We start from the raw sequence: 21,577 nt of genomic DNA, 5'->3' as shown, positions 1-21,577 counted from the left end.
CCCATGGTATGTGACATGCTAGCCATTCTTCTTATTCTTTACTCCTAATACTGTGAAAAATAAGCGTTACGTTATTACCCCCCACTTGCCAAATGGAGAAACTAGATGCATAAAACAGACTTTCTTCAAACCATTTGTCTACGTAAATTCTTCATGTCATCTTTTCATGCTAAAAAAAAATTTAAAATAAAAGCTAAAAAGGAAGAAAGAAATGAATGTTCTCACGTTTTGAGGGTTGGGACCTGGAGCATATCAGGGTTTGGCAAGGTGAAGAGAATAAATCAAAGAAACAAAGGAAATGTCAAAGCAGTTTCGGGCCTGAGACTTGGCCACCTTTTCTGCACATTAACGTAATGAAACATAGCCTGTCCGTGAGAAGCCCAGAGGGGAGGGGAAATCTGGAGGGAGACGGAGAGCTGATGGAGGAGCAGCCTCTCCCGGTTGCAGCCCGAGGTGAGAGCAGAGGCTCCCGACACCTTCCAAAGCTCCACAGGAACTCTGCCAGCACTGCCATGTCCTCAAACCAAAGCCATTTGAATAAAGAAAAAAAAAAAAAATCCACGCATTGATGTGAGAGGAAGTATGTGCCAAAGGAAATCAAACAAAAGGCTGTGAATCACTGGAGTGGGCATCTTCCTGGAGAGAGGTGAGCCCTGCATGAGACTTAAAAAAGATGTCTGGCAGGAACAGGAGTATTCCCGGCAGCCCATTTAGAAATGGCCTTGAACTAGAAACACCCCAGATGCCCATCTTCAGCAGAGCAGATGCATAAACTGGGATATAGCCACCAAATGAAGTGTTCTCCAGCCACGAGAGAGAATGCACTCCCACCACACTCAACACGAGGGGCGAATCTCACAAATAGAATACTGAGGCAGAGACCCAGGACACAAAGTACAGTCAGATGTCGTTTGTTATGTGAATTCAATACGAGGTGATCCACATCTAGGTCGGGTGTGGGAGTTAGGATCCTGTGACCCTGAGAAGAGGTAGTGGCTAGGGGGCCACAGGGGATAGTCTGTTTCATTTCTGTTACAGAGACATGTTCATTTTGTGTCACTGACATGTACACTGTTCAGAAGGTATGTTCTATCTCAATCCACCCTCACTCCACCACCTGCCATGGTCGGGGCCAACTTAGTCGTGAGTGGACAGATAGCTCTAGAGTTCTGGTTAGTCGGAAGCGGGACCAGTACCAGTTAGGTTGCTTCGAAAGCAGCCATGTTGAGTAGAGCTTGTGTTTCTGTGGTTCAGAGTCCGGTCATTGCTTTGGTTGCACCGAATTTTACACCTGGGTGTTTCTCCTTGTCCTGGATCCAGACCCAGGCCTTGCAGCTCCCTTTCTCTACTCAAATAATCTCTAATACCCAATGCCATGTGTGGCTTTCCTGCTGGGTCAGCGGTGTGGCCATATTCTGTTTCTACACATGGCTTCCTTCATGGTCTGCATCCATCCCCATGAGGGAGCACAGAGGAAGCGCCCAGCTGGAGTAGCCCGATGGAAATCTCTCCTGTGAACCCCAAGGAGGAATTTTGGCTTCTGGACACCCAGTGGGTGAGCTGACAAGCATCAGGGGCTGACTGTTCATGTGATGGCAGAGCAAAAGGCGGGGAGAAACCGATTGACAGGCTGTCTGAAGGGAACAGTGTGGCACAGGCAGGGCCGAGGATCCCTTTGGAAAAGCTGTGGCTGACTGTCACAGACCCGAGCTGCTTCACGGTGGTATTTTGAAAACATGAGACATCGCCTTCCAGTGTGTCCAGAGGTGATGTCCCCAGGCCCCAACCGGACGCCACTCCGTGATATTGAAGCTGCGCAGCCCAGAGGGCGCAGGGCCCCACGCAGGCCTCCCCTGGGCGCTCAGCTGTCTGGGAGGAAACAACAGGCCTCATGGTGACAGCCCGCATTCTGCAGACTTAAAAGGGAAATCCTCTGCACTCTGCCTGGCTCCTGAGGCTCAGCCTGGCCAGCCCCGAGGCAGCAGGAAGAACAAAAACATGGAAGGGGCTGAGCGCCGCCGTCACTGATTCTTCAGGGGACCAGAGACGTTTCTGTCCTGCAAGGATTCTGTAGCCCGAGCATCTCTGTCCCTTGTTGTCGCTGTGGCGCTGCCACAGCACCCAGAGCAGCCTCTCCCTGCTTCTCCCTCCTTCTCCCTCCCTCCACCAACTTCCACATTTTAGGCTATAATACATTTCAGCCTTTACCTGGATTTGCTTCTCTAACCTCACCATTCCTCCAAGGTTGCCCCAATATTGCTACTCCTTTGAAAAGTCCTCCTTGCTGTCCCTTCCCCAGTCCACTCCAGTCTCTCATGCTCTTCTCTTGCTTTCTTGGGTTTTCATTTTCATTTTTACTTCCATGTCTACAAAGGCAGGATACAGAGAAAGGCCAGCAGAGGGCAAAGAGCGCCGAGCTGCACCCGGCGACAGAGGAGCATTTTGGTTTTTGTCCCTGATGTGCGACCTTGGGCAAACCATACAGATTCTTCTCCGGGTGCCAGCCTTCTCTTCGGCAAGTGGGGTTGGGTCACCCATGCCAGAAAGCCATGTGCCATGGGGAATGCAAAGAATAAGACTCTGTCCTGGCTTTTACAAACCTACTGAATCACAACATCTTTCTGATACATAAACTAAATCAAAGCATAGATAGGTAGGTAGATAGATAGATAGATAGATAGATAGATAGATAGATAGATAGAAAAATATATGAACATATGTTGTGATGAAAGAATAATCATATAAATCCATGGGACCCAATACAAGTCCTACAGAGAGACGGAATCAGGGTCCCTCTTTCCCCTCTATTACTGTAACTGCATTTTGTGATCAGGTGTAACTCTCCACCCCCTTTTTTTCACAATTGAGTGAAATAGGGAACTACCTTAAAGCTGGTTTTTCTTTGGCTGCCACAGAGGTGCACATAACTGCTGGTTCCTGTTGGCGGTGAAAATGGTCTTAAGCACATGAATGAAGGACACAAGATACACAGCACAAGTCAGAGAATTTTAAGCCAAGCTTATTCCTACGCTCTTAACCCTATTCGAGCTCATGCCTGCCCCCTGAACTTCCAAGTGCCCCTAACTTGGTAAAGGATGTTCCCTCCATTTTCTCTCTCCTTCTGTCCAGCCTCCCCACCCTTGAGGCTGGTGGGGCTAAGGCCTATGCTGCTTCCGAGTAGGTTGTGAATCCAAGAAGCATTAAGAATATAAAGGCTAGGACAAAAGAAACAACACTTCTGAGAAAACTATGTCCAGCACCAGTGTGGTAAGTTGCTTTTTAAATGTTTTGTTAACTGTCAGCAAAGATGGAAGCCTGGCGTGGTCCAGGGCATGAGGCTCAGTAAGCAATGCAGACTGCGCTCCTGGGTCGGTCCTGGGAGAACACAGCGGGTTCTGGAGTCAGGCTGCGGTTTGCAGCAGCGCTGGTGTTTGCCAGGGCCTGGGCAGGGCCGCCCCACTCTCCCAGGCTGCAGGTCTGCCTCAGTTAGCACAGCAGACACAGCTTTCCTTTGCTCCAAGTGGAGGAGAATGATTTGTTCCCCTTTGGCTGTGTCAGTTCTGCAAATGAGATACCAGAGCCGGCAAGCTCAGGAGAGCCTCCTTCTGGAACCCCCTTTGTTTGGACAGGCCGGGCCTGGGAGGCTTTTCATCTCTTTCAAGCTCCCAGGGCCCAGAGCATTTTTGAGGAATTCCTTTTTTTTCAAAGGATTTTTTTTTCTTTTTTTTTTTTTTTTTTTGCCCCTTCCAACATTTTGTTTAAGAGAAAATGAGATGTCTATCTTCTGTTTCCTTATTTTTTTTCAGGAAAGCAAAGGGTTGTTGACTTCCTCCCTCTCCCCTCCCTTCCTTCCTTCTTCCCGAAGGTACTCATCTGAGAAAAAGAGAACGAAGTATTGTTCCTGTTCTCTTTCTTAAGTCATTTGAAACACTGTCCCTGCGAGTTCTTTACGTTCCCTGCAATCTGCACACGAGAAAAGGAGGGAGAGAGAGGGAGAGGCACAGAGAGAGCAGGGACCAGGTAAAGCACGGGGGCTGCTGCAGCCACTCAGACTCAGGAGCTGGTAAGTTACCCATGCAACCGTTTCTGCTTCCATTTCAGCGTCCCTGAGAAAGGCACTGCCACGGGTGTCTCCACAGAAAATGCCTTACTGGGTGTGATCCTTAATCAAGGGGGACAACTGATGGATGGCCCAGAATTTAAACTTAAATTTTTTTTTTTTTTTTAAAGAGAGAGAAAATTGATGCATTGCAGAGATGAGGCTGGCAGAACTAGAAAATAGAAGTGCATTGGGGGCATTGTGTTAAATCTGAATTTTGGGTGTCGATAACGTGGCTCGGTTAACCAGGAGCCACTGGAATGTGTGAGGTGGCTCATTGGAGAATTCAGCTCCTCCTCGGTGCTCTGCCTTGGGAACCTTACTATGATGTCTGCTAAGAACTGTGGTTTGCTCTGGGGCTTTTGTGACCCGTTGTCTAGGTTGAGGTGCCCTCCTCTTGTTCTTTTCTTTCCTCTCAGCATCCTCCAAAAGAGAAATGCTCATTTATGACGGTTATTCTGCATCGCTGAGGCAGGAGGGCAAAAAGAAGGGAATGCCACTGTGAATTGCACTGTGTGTGGGATGCTTCTGTATTCAGGCTCCACATGTGGGATGGGTGTAAATTGATTATCCACTGTCAATGGAAGATGTCATCTGCCACACAAAAGAAGACAAAGATGTGGGGGCTGATTGCTTTAGTTTTGGAAAACACCAGGTAACCTGAATGGGAGGATTGAGATTGATCGCTTGTGTCAGTAGGAGTGAAGAACTAAGCTATAGATGTAACTGAGACATAGTCACCCGGAGTCTGGTTTTCCAAACTCCAAATAGGATGACATAGCAAACCAGTCAAGCTTAAAAACATACAACTTGTTTTTTAAAGACTAAATTGTTTCAGTCAAGTTCGTTAGAGAGGATAATGTTACTAAGAACTCATCGTGGAAAGCCGGGAAAGAGGCAAGATCACATCATCAAAAATAGGCCAGCAAGGTCCCTCGGAAAGACTGTTTAAATTTACTAATATTAATCATTTAATTCAAAGAATTGTTGAATGCTTGAAAGACAAAAGCCATGCAGAGGTTTTTTGCTTTTTTAAAATATTCATTTCCATGAAATGTACTGGTTAAAGTCACCTGGGATGTGAAGAGTGTAATAAAAATAGCCAGTCTCTCATATAAATTAATTTGATCAACTATATATTAACCACAATCAAGTAATTAATCTTTATTCAAAACTTTACTCAAAATCTTTACTCAAGAGCAATAAGAGTGAGAAAATATGATAGAACTGGATTGTTATGTAGGTCTTGTTCCATTAGTAGGCTTTTTTTTTCTTCTCCTTTCTTCAAGAGACTTTCCTCAGGAGACTATACAATGTGCAATGTAAAAGAGACCTGATGAGTGAGTGCCTGCTCGAGGATGCAGAATCATTCTCATCACAGTTGGAAGTGCTTTCCAGCTCCCCTACCACCTCCCCTAGGCTCCCATTTCATAGATCTTCTGGTCAGAAGGTAGCAGGAACGGATTGCACTGGGCACTTTGCATCTTTTATCAGCAATTGTGACCCCAGTAGAAAACTCAGGACTGCGATCTTGACTTGCTTCTTTCAGTTTCGCTTTTCCTTGATAATGTATTTAATTTTGTGCCCAATTAAAACAACACCACAGAATGCTCTCTGGTTTGAGTACTGGATAAAAGCATAAAATGCAACACACTATTTTTAAAAAGTGACAGCAGAGTTGCATTGACTAAAGACGAGCAAGGTGCCAATGGCACCCACAACACCTCCCGTCTAGCATGGGTCTCCACTGCAGCCTGAGGGTAAGGAGCTCGGGGGATCTTCTTCTCTTAAAGAAAAAAAAACATATAGTCAATATTTTGATTTTGTTAAGTCATTGCCATGAGAATATTTGATGCGGGGAGGGGGGGGGGATTCAGCTACTGAAAGAGAAAAAGCCATGGACTAGTTTAGTCTGGTTAGTGCCAATCTGTGTTCACTCCGTTCCAGGGAGTGAGCTGGCATCTGTGGAAACTTCCAGTGTGTGATTCTTCTCTGGGGTCATCAGAGGCTCTTTTGTGATATCATCAGGGGAACTCCAGGCTGGGGTGATCCAGTATTTGACACACAGAACACTTTTAATTAACTGGTACCAAAACCGTACACATACTCTAACAAATTACAAATATGTCGCATAAATGTGATGTTAGGATGCGACCTGTAGGTTTGTGTGCTGTGATGTGGCTCAGAGCAACTAAAGCATGGGCTTTGTTGTTATACAAATTTGGGTGTGAATTCCATTTTGTGATTTATTGACTGTGAGCCTTATTCCAAATGATTACTAACCCCTTTAAGCCTCAGTTTTCCCAAATGTAATATTGCATCAACATAATAGACTTGCTGTGAAGATTAAATAAGATCATTTATGCAACGCAATTAACAATGCGTGGCAAGTAGTGGGAGTCAGTGTCAATTGTGACTTTTTAAGAGTCGTGCTATTACTTACAGGTACTGTATTTTTTCAATGCATGGTTGGAATACATTTATTTTAATTTGTTTCATACTTCTTGATCAGTACTATACCTAGCGTCTATCTGAAAAAAATTACTCCTCATAGGTTTCGAGTTGGGCATACATTGAGTGCAGATTATTATCCTAAACCCCAAATTCTTGTAAAATAAAGGAAGGTAGAGGCGAATGTTTTGATGTTTCCTTCGATAATGGCGGAAATGCCAGATTTAGCCTCATTATAAGGCCATCTGTGTTCAGCAGAGCTCCATGCAGGGGAAAGTTTGCCTTGGGATAAAAGTTTCCAACTCAGATGGATGTTGGAAGAGGTGGCAGCCATGCTGCAGACATTTCATTCTCCCTTTCACCCACTTCCCAAGCTCTCCAGCTCTGTGTCATTGGTGACCTGGCCGAGCAGGGTTGCAAACACTTTTGTTGGAGACCATTGTGGCAGTTCATGACAACCAGAGAGAAAAGGACTTGAAGTAACATGTTGCCCCACCCACCAAGGGCTCAACGTCCTTGGAGATCCTGCCTCAAACATTTTAGTATTGAGCCACTTACCTTCACACCAATAAACAGAACACAGGTGTCACCATTGTGTGTGTGTGTTTGGGGGGTTTATCCAGCTGCTATTTTTCTCTCACTCTAAACGGAAAACATATATGCTGATTAGTTTGTCAAGTAATAATGGTTCATTAACTTAGGTCTTAGTTCAATTTCCCTCTCGACTTCACAAAAGCAAAACATACAACTGCAATACCCACTCAAATCGACCACCAGTAACCCAAACCATGAGGTTCTTTAGTTAGAATTAGAGGCTTTGATGCAATAGAGACTGTGTGGACAACTTAACCTTCGGAGAGCAACTTGAAGCTGGTTTTGTTCCAGCAGAAGGTGTCTTCCACTGCAGCTCAGTGCAGTAGACAAAGGCCAGGTGGAGTCAGACATTTCTGTTCTGTTCTGCCACTTCCTGTGTGTGAGACTTGACAGGTTTCTTCACTTGCCTGGACCTCAGTTTCTCACCTATGAAATGATGAGATTGGACCAAATCAGTGATTCCTAAGGTGGTGTGTGTGTGTGTGTGTGTGTGTGTGTGTGTGTGTGTGTAGAGAGAGAGAGAGAAAGAGTGAGGGAAGAGAGAAGAGAGAAGAAAGGAGAGAGAGAGAGAGAGAGAGAGAGAGAGAGAGAGAGAGAGAGAGAGAGAGAGAGAGAGACTGTACCAGAGCTCATCTTCGGGCTTGTTTACACTCTTCTCTCCTGCCCCCTGCACTAGAAGATTTATGAGATTCTGACGCTGACATCCTGTGATTCTCTCAAACGGATGGTCAGTGTCTTGTTGTCTTCTTCAGGGTTGCACTGACAATAAATAAAAGTATATGTTTTAAGAACCATGCTTCTAATTGGAATTACTATTCTGTTTTGGATGTTCTCTCTGGAAATTAGTCTTAAATATATCAATAGTTATTCTAGAAATCTTATAGAGTAAGGAATATGATAGTCAAGCAATCTGATGAGACTGATCAATGCTCTTTAGCCATACATATATAAATCATATAAAATAATTACTGAGATCTATAAATATTGTGATTCTGTATGAATAGCCTTTTTTGATTTATGTATTTCTGTATTATTTATATATTACAGTGAGCATGCCTTCTTTCGGTAATCAAGGATAACACAGATACTACATTTTTCTATTCACTATTTAAAAATATTGGTAGACTCAATCGCATACGTTTCTTTTGGTTTTACTTTGTTTCTACATTGAAAGGGCAAATTGATAATAGTATTTTAAAAAAACAACACTCAGACATCATGTTAAGTCTGCTTTAATTATAAGAAAAATCTGTAACTTATAGGAAAAATTGTTTTGATTTTCCTGATTTTATTTCTACCTAAATCACTTGATATTTTTCCTCCTATGTTTATATGGCCAATTAAGCAAAGCACCAACAGACACAGGTCTCCATCTGACAGGAACAGAGAGGCAACACATATCTGGATGTACACTTTCAGAAACAACTAGCCAAATACCAGCTTCATCTAAATGAAACAACAACATTTATTTTATTTTATTAAGGTATTATATGTGTACATATCTTACCATCCCCCCCCTCCACTCCTCTAACATGCCCTCACCCCCCCCAATGTTTTCCATCCATTGGTTATGCTTATACGCATGCATACAAGTCCTTCGGTTGATCTCTTATCTCCCCCACCTCTCCTTAACCTTCCCACTGTAATTTGACAGTCTGTTTGATGCTTTACTGCCTCTGTATCTATCTTTTTGTTCATCAGTTTATAATGTTTTTTATTATCCACAAATGAGTGAAATCATGTGGAATTTTTCTTTCATTGACTCGCTTATTTCACTTAGATAATGTCCTCCAATTCCTCCAGGTTGCTGCAAATGGTAACAATTCCTTCTTTTTATGGCAGCATGGGATTCCATTGTATAGATGTACATAGTCAAAACAACAACATTTAGATAAAAGAATAAGAACACATCCTCATCCAAAGTTACATGTAATATGTAAGCTCACGAGAAAGCAAGCATGAAGACAGGGACTTGATGAGTTTTCCTGTATGCCCAGAACCTAGAATAACACATGGCATGCAGATATAGTAGGTGCACGATAAATATTTGTTGAGTAGATGATTTAATAAGTAAGTGGTCTGTGGAGTAAAATATACTACCTTTACATACTGGCAAATGCAGCAGTTAATAAGTGAAAACGTTAGTCAAACGTTTTGGGGGGTCTGGACCATGCCATGCCAGCCTGCCATATGGATCCCTCCACTACACTGACTGGAACTGTGGCTCGTTCCACCATCCTGTGCATGGGCTGCTCCATGTAGGTCCCGTGTCAGCGTGGGAAGGGTGCTGCCCACTTGCTCATGGAGATAAACACTTATCAGATACACAGAAGACACTGTTGGTTGCATTTTATTTTTCACATGTTTTCTGGGCAGATGATGGGTGAGCAGATTATTTTTGGCTCGGGGGACAGAATGGTCATTTGTTTTTCCGTGGCTAAAAGAGCCGTGAGCCAGGATCCAGCCTTGTAGGAAATGCTCAGCGCTCTCTGTTTTTTTTTGTGTGTGTGTTTTTTTTCTCAGCAGGGCTGTAAATCCAAGTTAAAGGGATGCCACTTGGGCTGAGTTTATACAAACACGAGGGGGTGGATGCAGGGAGGGAAGTGTGACATCCTTGTGTAGCACAATGCCCTTTCCTTTATGCAATTAGGCCACGGAGACGGCCAAACCACCAAGTCCTGGGCGGAGGCAGTTCTGCACTTATTTGGCAAATTTAAAGTGATAAATATAAAAACAATAATAACTTTGGGGGGTCTAAGGTTTCTGTTATTTTTGGTAGAAACAAAAGAAGCTCTCTCTGTTCACATCGATAAAGCCTGTCTCTTCAGTGCCAAGTACCAGAGCTCACACAGGCAATTCTGACCCATTCTCCTATTTCCCTTTGCTATGTGAAGGCCTCACTTAAACCTCATTCTCTGATGGCAGCTGATGGTAAGTGGGAGAATGAGATAACCAGAAGAGCACCACCACCTTCAATGACAGCATTTATGGAGGAGTCACTGTCAAGTTTGGGGCCTGCCGAGAACTCTGCAGGCATCATTTCACTTAATCCTCCCATTCTAAGAAGTAGGTGCTTTCTTACCCCCATTGTAGAGATGAAGAAAGGCAGCCACCTTGTTTAACAGAGAAACTACAAGTGAGTGATGTGTTTGAGGTCACCAGATTGATTTGCTTGCTTACCAGTTTCTCGTTAAGAAGAAAGTATCATCTGTAACTAATACACACACACACACACACACACACACACACACACATATATATATATATGTGTGTGTGTGTGTGTGTATATATATATATATATATATATATATATATTTTTTTTTTTTTTTTAAATTAAGTATCCCTTAAGGCAGTGCTCCTCAAAAGTAGTCCAAGGACCAACAGCATAGCATCACCTGGGGGTTTGTTAGACTCTCAGGTTCCGTCCCAGACCTCCCTCATCAGAATCAGCATTTTAAGTTGGTCTCCATGTGATTCAGATCTGAGCAGCACTACCTTAGGGTTTTGCCCTGATGTGTACACAGATTGATTTCGGAGTGTAGGACCCTGTTCCAAAGAGTGACAAGGTTAACTTTGACCTTGTCTGAGACAACGTAACTCCCTCCCGGATAGTGGTGTTACTGGACAAGTGTTGGGTCTCTTCAGCCCTGAGCAGCATTAGGCATGATTTCTGTGATCTCACTCCGCAGGTGAACTCCATCCCGAGGGATCCCGATAATCTCAGAGAGGAAAGGTCTGGGATATTGTTTTTTCAAGTGTGTTCTGAGCACCAAACTTCAGAATCACCTGGGGCGGGTTCCTAGGCCTTTCCCCAGATCTACAATAATAAATCTGGGGAGAAGCCCAAGTCTCTGGTCCACAAAAATACTGGCCCAGCGTAAGAAAGTCTCAGCAGGGGCAGTGGCAGGTATTTTAGGGACCTCACCCCAAAAAGATGTCCAGCTTTCTCAGCAGTTTGAAAAAAAACCATTTAGAAGCAGCAGTGCAAGAGAGAGTAGCTCAGAGTTCTTCCAGGAAAGAGAGAGACTCGGCCAGCGTTCTCCCTTGTCTGCTGGAGAAAGAGGACAAGAAGCCCTGCTACTGCCTCGCGTCCTGGGGCAGAAGCGGGGCTGGGTCTCCAGCATCAACGCCAGCGGGCAGATGCCAGAGCACACACCTCACTCTCCCCAGTTAGAAAGGCCTGCGGGAAGAATCCTTCCAGTTTCCTCTGTGCTGGGGACTCACCGTTCTCTCTTGGAACAGAAATCAAGAGGGGGCTATTGTTGGAGGGGTGGGGAGAGGAAGCAGGGCCGGAAGACAGTGAGGGAGAGGACCGGAACCGCCTCTGGTTTACTTCAGCCTGGACACCACGGGGCCTCTGCCTGGATGCAGATGGCGGCATCTCCCCCTTCGTGGAGCCCCTCTGGTCTTTGTCCCCGGGAAGTAAAGGGAGAGGAAAAGCTTCGGGTCTCCAGCGCTGTCTGGTGGAACACCGGCCACAACACAAGGCCACTTCGTTTCTTGCTGTTTCTCTAGTTCACGCAGTTTTCTTTCCCACAGTCTAGTGGAACTTGTTCCCCTCACCACGCCCCTACAGACTTTTTCAGTTAAAAAAAAGAATGTACATAGAGAGGTCTTCCAGCATTACCCTAAAATCTGTGTATACCGCACACTTTTAAGATGCTAAAGAGCACTATACTTAATCCGTAAAGACAGGGTTTCTGAGCTACCAGCACTTGGGCTCTCAGAGTAAGGGACACTCAAAAATTCTACATAGTAATTCCTAGGTGTATCGAGAATCCTGCCTCCTACCACATATTTTAAGAGAGATGGGCAAGGAGGGACTATTCTGAGCATCGTTTTGGCCATCAGGGGACATCAAAGATTGCAGCCAGTAAGTTGGCGTCTGCTCCAACATTACCCACAGCCCTCCTGAACCCGAGTCAGATCCTGGCACAACCACCCACCTCTGGCTCTATGACGGTCCCCAGGGATGGAGAGTTCTTATCTCCTGGCTACAGCGAGGGCTTGAAAGGCAATGTTAGAGAAAGAGTGGAGAGCCCTTTTTTAGAAATGAAGGTGCAGCCCCAAACGATATCATTTTGAAGAAGGCAATTCCATTTGGTGTGTCTTTACAGCCTCTAAGTGCTCCTATCTTTCACTCTTTGCCATGGCTTACCTTGGCTCCTGTTTGCGTCTTCTAAGCCTCCTGGATGGGGGCGGGGGGGGTGGGCGCGGTTGGCATCACATATTTAATACCTGCAGTTGGGAAGGACATTGAACCATAAGCAGATCCTATCAGGATCAGGACATAAAGCACCAAATTTATTTTTCTTGGACAAATATGGATTTGGTTGAGTAAAGTAGTATCTCTTCTGTATGTGGCATATCTGCCTTATACATGTGTGTACACACACACACACACACACACACACATGCACTCGCGTGCTCAGCCTATCCAAAATTATTGGAAGAAAACCATGAACTAGCACCAAATTGTTATTTGACTGAAGAATGTAGTATCCAATTCTCAGTCCCCTCTATTTCTAAACAGATTTACTGTCGTAATTATATATTTCTTAGCAATGTTAAAAAGAACTTGCATTTTGTTAGCTAATGGCAGTGGGGTAGAAAGTGAGGGAAAATTCAAGTGTTATTGCAAGCAATTCATAGATGTTTCACTCACTTACTGTGTGTTGTTTGGAGAATGTTGCAAAAAAAAGAAGACTAAACTTTGATCCAGAGAATAGAGGTTTGAATGTGCTTGTTGACACATAAAAATATGGCAAACCAATAAACCTGAATGTATATAAAAATGTAATATATGATAAAAATATTATTGCACTTCAAGGAGGAAAGTTATTATATAATTATTGATGTTAGGACCCCTATGTAGCTATTTTTTTTTTTAGAAATAAACTTATATCCCTATTTCTTAAATTAAAATAAATTCCAGATGAAAGATTTCAAATGTTAAAAACAAAAATACTAGAAAAAAAGGAAGATGTATTTTTTTAAATCTCTGGGTAGGGGGAATTCTTTCTAGTTTTAGCCAGGCTTAGCAATTATTGTATATTTTGTTACATTAAAATAAACTCTCCTATGGGGCCTAAACTCAATAAACAAGGTCAAAAGACAAACAAAAAACTAGGGGAAGCATTTGTAATATGTATCACTAAGAAATTACTATGAACAGAATATAGGAGCATGACATGAAGCACACATTTCACATAAAATTAAATATAGTTAACTTTTAGATGTGTAAACAATAAAGACACTCATCCTACTTCATAAGAAAATGCAAATTAAAATGATGAGATGCCATTTTTTACCTACTTGATGAAACATTTGTTAGCATACAATTGGTGAGTGGGTAAACAAAGGGTGATATATATATATATATATATATATATATATATATATATATTCACACATACACAACAGACTACTACTCAGCAATAAATAGAAACTTCTGTTATATGCAAGTTGTGGATAAATCTTAAAAACATCATGCTAAGCAGACACAATGTTATTTAAGGAGCCAGATATACAATAAATATTGGATGATTTCATCTATATGTAATTATGAAAAGCACAAAATTATGGAGAAAGATTAGTGGTTGCCTGGGGCTCAAGTGGAATTGGGATTGGCTGAAAATGAGCAAAAGGGAACTTTTTGGAGGTGTTAAAATTATTTCAAAATTGTATTTTGTTAATGAAGTCACAACTGTATAAATTTTCAAAAACACTGATGCTTAAAAATGTGTGAATTTTATATTATATAAATTGACCTCAATAGAGCTGTTAAAAAAGTTGAAAATAAAAAGAATGAGGCAACTCTGTATGTTCTGATAATGACACAATCTCTAACCTGGATAGTTAAGTTAAAAAAAGTAAGATTCTGCCAGTATGTAGAACACTGTAACTTTTGTGTAAAAATGAAGCCCATTTTTGACATGCATAGAATATCTCTAGAAAGATGCAATAGATTGCTTCTTTCTACAAATAATTGTATTTGTGCAGGGCATCAGATGGCTGGGATGGGGAAAGGGTGTCTAAGGGGAAATTTTTCACTGTATATCCTCTTGTGCTTGATCAAAAATAATGAGAGAGACGGGGGGGGGGGGGGGGGGAGAGTTAGAGAGTTAGTTTTGAGTCCCACACCAGCTCTGTGATCATGGGCAACTGCCTAGGACTCTATTTCCTCTCCATAAAATGAAGGGGTTAGACAGTTGGTCCCTAAGAAAACTTCTGATTTTAAGTTCTCTGAGAGTTTAGTTAAAGGCGATCATCGCATTCCTCTGATCCTTTCCCTGCTAGCATGCCAGCACTGCCACATCTATACTAATAATAGAGAAATGTGCAAATTGTCCAGGACTCTATCACAGTAACGACTGAACAGCAGGCTGCATGAGGTGACTAGGCTGACAGGGGGGGGCAGTTGAGGGCAATCTGGCCAGCAGGGGGGCAGTTGGGGATGACTAGGCTGGCAGAGGGGGCAATTAGGGGCAATCAGGCTGGCAGGCAGAGGCGGCTAGGGGTGATTAGGCTGGCGAGGGTTAGGGGGGCAGTTAGGGGCAATCCAGCAGGCAGGCAGGTAAGCAGCTAGGAGCCAGTCATCCCAGATTGTGAGAGATGTCCGACTGCCAGTTCCATACATGCCAGGCAGTCGACATCCCTAAGGGGTCCTGGATTGGAGAGAGTGCAGTCTGGGCTGAGGGAATCCCTCCTCCCATGCACAAATTTCATGCCCCGGGCCTGTAGTACTAGTATAAAGCCACAACCAAAGGCTTTGTCTTTTCTCACTCAGATTCCTCTCACTTTATTGGGTCCCCATCCTCTTAACAACATGTAAAATATGGCTGTCAACCAGAGTGAGAAGGCATCCCAGAAAGCCAGGTATGAGGTAGTAGTAAAACACCGTAGAGGAGAGGTTACAACCCACATCTTAGGGGCAAGTGCCTGACATCAAATCCCAAAACCTTAGTTTGCCATGGTGTGACCATGGGTAGTTGTAATTTCTCCATCTGCATGGCAGGTATAGAATTGCACCACTCTCTTAGGGTTTGTTGTAAGGATTAAGAAAGATAATTCATGTCATTGCTCAGCACAGTGCCTGGTAATATTCAATAAATGTTACCCCTTTTAATTATTAATCTGAACTCCTCTGCTTATGGACCCTGGAGGTTTCCTGAAGGCATTGAAGTTATCAAGCTGTGTACTCATTAACATCATGAACTGGGAGAGATGAAATGAATTTTTTTTTTCTTTTCAATCCACAACCAAAAGGACAGACTGGAGTAATTTCTGCTGCCCCCAAGCCAGTGTCATTGAGGGAAACTTCTTTCAAGATTTCATCCCTTGGAGGCAATTATATCCTGAAAATGTGACGAATGCAGGTTATAAAATTTCAAGCTTGTGACATTATGTAAGGGGTTGAACCAGTTAAGCAGCAAGTTTTTATTTGCATAATAAATGTGCCTTAAATTACACTTGAACCAAAACAGCATTAAATATTAATATTAGGGCCATTGTATCACTCCCTCTCCATGGTAGTCATTTAATAAATATGAGTTGCAGCTTCAAACTGAACCAGAAATCTTCTATCGCCATGAGGTGCACATGCCTGTTTTCTCAATTCCAGCCTCCGTGCAGCGAAGCAAGGGACTGTCTACACCAGCAACGTGTGGTTCCTGTCACTTCAAGCTTCTCAGCCATAGACAGTAACTCCCCTCTCCCCAGAATCTATATCTATATCATCTATATCTATATCTATATCATCTATACCTATACCTATACCTATACCTATACCTACACCTATATCTATATCTATATGTATATGTATATCTATATCTATATCATCTCTCTACATATAGTGTTATATATATATATATATATAGTATTATTTATAGTGTTTATATATATAGTGTACCCCCCAAAAAATGTATGCACACACTTTGAATAATTATAAAGGCAGTATTTATTAAAATACATTTCATTTTCAAAATTGAGCTATCAGCTGTTAAAGTGTGTATATATTTGCTCTTAGTGACAGCTCTTAAGTGAATTGAATTCCCCGTATGCAAGGTACCCTTTTGCATGCACTCCCTGCCTTACAGATTATCAGATCACCTTCTAGAACTAGATCCCAAAGGCATGGTTTCGTTTAGTGGGTTGCCCTGCACACATAATTCTTTCACGTGTGTCTGTTCTCCCTAACTACATTGGAGCAATATTTGTCAGGGGCTGGGTTATTAACCATTTATAAAGATGATACTGAATTCAAGATAGCTTTTGGTTATTTTGAACTTTTTCTAACTTACTGGGGATTTGCAAAATGAGTTTATTTTTAAATTTTACAAAAGGAGTCCTCACACTGAGAGGCCTGGGAACCACTGCAGTAGGCCAAAGCTGGGGTTCATTAATGCATTGTCGGGAGGTACTTTGAATAACCTTGGTCTTCTGGTGGCAATGAGCTTTCCCGTTCTTAAGCTGCTCCCTAGAGTAAGTTTGTATATTTGATAAAAGTCTAGAAAGCTTCTGGAAGTATACATCACTATTATTTAATTTCTTCCCTCTAACAACTATCTATTTAAAAAAAACAACAACACTGATTCGTTCCTTTATTGAGCAACTTTCTTAATCTACATGTGTCCAAGTTTCCTCAATATCAAAATGAGGAAAAAGAATAGGATGCTTTGACAGTCACATGAGTTGACATTTTTGACACATTCTTGTTGCAGTGGAAACACGTAGCAAATGTTGCTGGTGTTGTTGTTGTGTTAGGCAACATTTACCACTGTTTTTGACCCATATTTGGAACTTGCTAGACATTCTTGGAGTCGATTAGTGAATAAATGTAAACTTGGAATAAAGGGAAATTCTAGATATGTAATTCCTCATCTACATTCCCTTAGTCACAGGCAATTGGGGCATCTGCATTTAGGCAAATGCTACACTTGGGAATATTGGCTTCAGTGAGTGAAGCTAGAGAGGTGAAATGTTCTTCTGGTCCAGCAAACTTTCCAAGTCTATCAACTTTATGTGTTAGGTTCATCAAGACATGTACTTAAGGGATCAAGCAGGAAGTGTCTGGGCTTGGCACTGGTGTCAAGTACAGGCTTTATTCCTCAAGAGGAAACAAGGCCATTAGACCATTCGATAGGTGCAGAGAAGCAATGCTTTCTTGCCACAAATCAAAATGCTGAGGACCACAGTTATAAGAAGGTCAAAGGAAGTTAGGATGACCTTTCATAGCAGGCTCAATGTTCATGTAGCTTAAAATTTCACTTCCAGATCATCCCACTGATAGTTCTTGAGCTTTATTACATAACATTTGAGCCGGAAAGAAACTTTTTTTTTTCTTCAGTGTTTGCAAAATGTGGTATTGAAGGTAGAAGATAAGGGCATGTTGCTAGATTTTAAAAGACAGGCTGCCCTGAGTGTCACTGCTGGCTGACATGGTTATTTTAATAAGGTCTCAGACAGGTGGGTCAATAAAGAGATATCAGCTTCTCAGAATTGGCTTTTTCCCCCACAAAGACCAGCCAGTAGAACCCCTGGCAGCTACTGCTCCTCAGCTGTCCCATGTGATGAGGCTCTATGCTGATGCTATAGACATGAAGGGGAATAAGATCCAGTGTAAGCCTTCCAGAAGTTTCCAGTAAATTAACGGTTATGGCGAGTGGGATGAATGCTTCCCTTGTCACCTCCACCCATAGGCCCTGTTTCTGCCTACTGGGATCACAGGAAACAAACCCAGTCCATTTAAGCCTCAGCTCTTTGAAGTATTTAAGAATACGCTATCAAGCCCCCAGGCCTCCAACACACCTCCTTCATGACATGCCAGGTTCCATCAGCATCTCAGTAAGATATGGGTTCATGTCTCCTCACCTCTATAAACTCTCTAGTTTGGCCCTCTCCAAATGTTTGACCCAGAATGGCCTCTCTCCTATCCCAATGGTTCGGCCAGTGCACAGTAGAGCCAGGCTCTCCAAGGCTCATTTGCAGGGTTACAGAGCTGCTGGGGTTCTCCCTCAAAAGATCCAGATGAAGAGGCCTGGAGTAAAAAGTAAGGACTTTGGTCTGAGAATTATTGATTTGCCTTCTTATTTTCCTATCTGCCCATCCCTTGTCTTAGGTCTTCCTCCTTCTTTTTTACAACCATGAAAATATTTTCTTACCAGGGTTGTTAGGAAGCCCAATATTAGTATTCTTACTATTTATTAAGTGCCTTTTTTTTATACCAGAGGCTTCTAATTTTTATTTTATGAAATCTTATAATAACCCTGTGAGATGGGTTATTATTTTTTATCACTATTTTTCATGTGAGGAAATTGGTGCTTAGAGATTAAAGCAACTTGTCACAGTTGAAGCAACTTCAAAGGTTGTACAGTTCTGTCTCATCTGTATTCCATTCCTCTTTCCTTCCCCTCTTCTCAACATTTTCAACATTTGGAGACCCACAGCTGTAATGAATGCCTTCTGAATGGCTTAATTGGGATTTACCCTTTGAGTAAAGCTCAAAGATATGGCTTTTCAGAGTAATTTTAGGCAGGAACTTTTCCCCTCCTGAGTAAACTAAAACACCCGAAAAAGGTATTAGGCTGGTGGCCTAATTGAGTAAGTTGCTAAGTGATTAACTCTAAGCATTTACTCAAAGCAGCAGCAGTGGCCCAGTTGGCTTCTCCTTTCATAAAGCCACAGCCTGGATTAGGTGGAGGAAGGGACAGGCCTCTTAAGGAGCCAGTGAGGAAACAGCTAAAAGCTTGAGGTTTGACCATCTTCATCATTCTCACTGAAACGAAGGCTGGTACTAAGTAGGACAAAGACTCCACCTCCCTCCAGGACAGATAACCCGCTAAAGGAGAGTTAGAACTGGGTCCTCCAGAGTTCCCCAGCCCTGATCCCAGCTCCACAATAGCAGCACGGTGCTGGGGGTGGAGTGTTCTCTGTGGTTGGAAATTTTCAGAGTCCATTGGTTTTACTTTCTGGCTGATTTCTTTCATAAGGCCGTTAGCTCCTTTCTTTTCTGTAAATTCTAGAGAACCAGATTCTCTTCCCATCCTGGGAATTTCCAACTCAGCTCCACGCAGGGGCTCTCTCAGCTTTTCACCGGGGTATTAGGAACTACTTTAAGAACTCTTGAATTAAAGTTTATTTTCATTGAAAAAACTCTCTGAAGAGCAGCACAGCTCAAAGCTGATAAGAAAGTGATGGGAAGGATTACAACGCAGAGACGTTGGTGAGAGAGGAAAGAACTAACATTTATTTACGCCGTATTTTCCAGCGTATAAGACGACTTTTGAAACGAAAAAAAGTCAACCGAAAATCGGGGGCAAAAGACCAAAATTGCACAAAAATTACCTGCAGATCTTGACGGCAAAGTAAGTCTTTTCTTTGAAGTGGGGAGTAGTCTTATACAGTGAATATAGGCCTAAACCTATGTTTTAACTGTAAAATTAGGGGGTCGTCTTATACGCCGGAAAATACGGGTAGCACTTGCTGTGTGCTATGCATATCACCCATTAGGTATCCCATTTTAAGATTTCTCCAGATCCATGAAATAGCATATTTATCAGGATAGACTGTGTTATGCTTTAATAACAAACAGCCTCCAAAAAAAGAAGAAAGAAATCAAGGATATATTTCCCATTTCATCACATGTCCATTACACGGCTCAGCGGTAGCTTTGACTTGAGTCATCTTAACTTTTGGCTCCTGGCTGATAGAACAGCTATTGTTGAAAATGCTTGAGGGAAATGCTGCCATGGCAGAGGGAAAGAAAATTATGTGGAATCATGGATTGCTTTTCAAAGATTCCACAATGAAATGATACATGTCACTTGTGCTCACATTTTATTGGCCAACAAAAGTCTCATGACCATGTCTACATATAAAGGGAATAGAAAAATGCAACCCAACCATGTGCCCACAACAGCTAGAAGCATTTAATGAAAAAGGTGTTATTATGGCTGAGAAAATGGATGCTTAAGAAAGTTAGTCGGTGGTGGAGCTGGGATTCAAAGTCAGGTTTTCTGACTTTGTCTCCTTAGTTCTCTGCTTTCCTACGTGCATATTACACACATGATGCTGTACCTTCTCTCCAAATGCGATGCTAGGCTAAAGTGTCCTTGGGGGCTTAAGGAGATACATGTGCATGTGTACCTGGGTGTGGACAGGTAAAGCCAAATCAGACTTATTGTGGCTCAGCCTTTGTTTTATTTTACCCATTCCATTTTCTTTAAAGATCAACACATTCAGTGTGAAATCATTATGCAATAGAAGTTTTATCTTTGAACAGATGCCAGATTTTTCTTTTTAATCATAGTCTCAAGTGCAATAGGTTTCCTTGCTTATTGTTTTTATTTGCTGAGTAATGAGATAAAGACCACTGTGCTCTCAGTTTGGTCAGATTGCTCATTGGTGGATGTTCAAGGACCAGGGGAAGGGGTGGCCCAGATTCCCCCCGTTGCTAAGAGTCTCCAGGAAAAAAAAATTCTTGCTCACAGGAACAATAAAAAATGAGACTGATTCCATAAGCCCTAGAAAAATCAGTCCCAATATCTCATCTCCCTGGAGCCCAGAGGAAAGACTGTTATGTCAGTTCTTCTTAGACTTTTAAAATCTACTAGTAAGTTCCCCTAATGGGAGAGAAAAATATGGGGGGGGGGAGGGAATCCTGAGTGGTCTGCTGCAGGTGCAATTTCAGACTTTAACCTGTCCTGATTTCTTGCATTCTGCTTCAGAACATATCTATATTTGCTTTCATTTGAAATGTTTTCTGTTACTCACCACCATGAAAAATTGATAGGCCAGGAAGATACACCAACTTATTCTCTGGTTTTCACCATCCTTAGCAACTTGATCCCATCCATTAATAATATGCTTAGCACCTGAAAGTAGGTCCTAGAGGGACAGGAATAAAGGTTCCTGTCAAGTTGGGGGTATAGCGGGTTCTCCTCAGCAGGTGGAGTATCCCAAAACTTGGAGAGGATAAAGGCAAGGAAGAGGGAGAGAAGAAGGGGGAAGGGAAGAGGGCGAAGAGGAATGGGAAACGGTATCCGGAGAGAGCCGGGAGCCAGTACAGCCAAGGGTGTAAATCACAATATGGCTTAAAGATGCTTGAAGGAAGAACTCAGAACTAATTTGCTGATGAAAACAGTTGTTAAAGAAGTACTTTAAAAAAAAATCAGTTTTATTTTTCTATCCATTAAAATACACAAAGTACTTTGTCCGAAGCACAGCTAGCTATAGCCTTAGGCAAATTGTTTAGCCTTGCTTGTTTCCTAGCCATCAGACATGAGCTCAAGTCCTGCTCTGCCTAATGGAGTGTAAAATCTGCAAAACTCTTTGAAGGTAGAGAGTGCAATTTAAGCATTATGTATCATTAAATAAAATGCCTGTTTAGGTTGGGAACTCTCCATTAGCCTTATATGCACCTGAACTAGCAGT

The 21,577-nt window shown here is 42.5% G+C and overlaps 1 protein-coding gene across 2 annotated transcripts in view; it reads left to right on the top strand.

Annotated features, from left to right (window-relative positions):
- Positions 1–3,923: 3,923 nt before the first annotated feature.
- The window catches only part of ZNF366 (zinc finger protein 366), a 60,618-nt gene continuing 42,964 nt past the window's right edge, over positions 3,924–21,577 (top strand). The window contains exons 1-2 of one of the 2 annotated variants that reach the window (XM_084880896.1): positions 3,985–4,063; positions 19,413–19,509. The gene's annotated coding sequence lies outside the window, so the exon portion shown is untranslated. Of the gene's footprint in view, positions 4,064–19,412; positions 19,510–21,577 lie in introns of both variants that reach the window. The other variant, XM_084880899.1, reaches the window with a different exon arrangement.

The sequence above is a fragment of the Pipistrellus hanaki genome (genome assembly GCF_964339955.1).
Source record: "Pipistrellus hanaki genome assembly, chromosome: 4".
NCBI lineage: Eukaryota > Metazoa > Chordata > Mammalia > Chiroptera > Vespertilionidae > Pipistrellus > Pipistrellus hanaki.
Note: the sequence above shows the minus strand (reverse complement) of the source record. Positions and strands in the feature narration are given on the sequence as shown.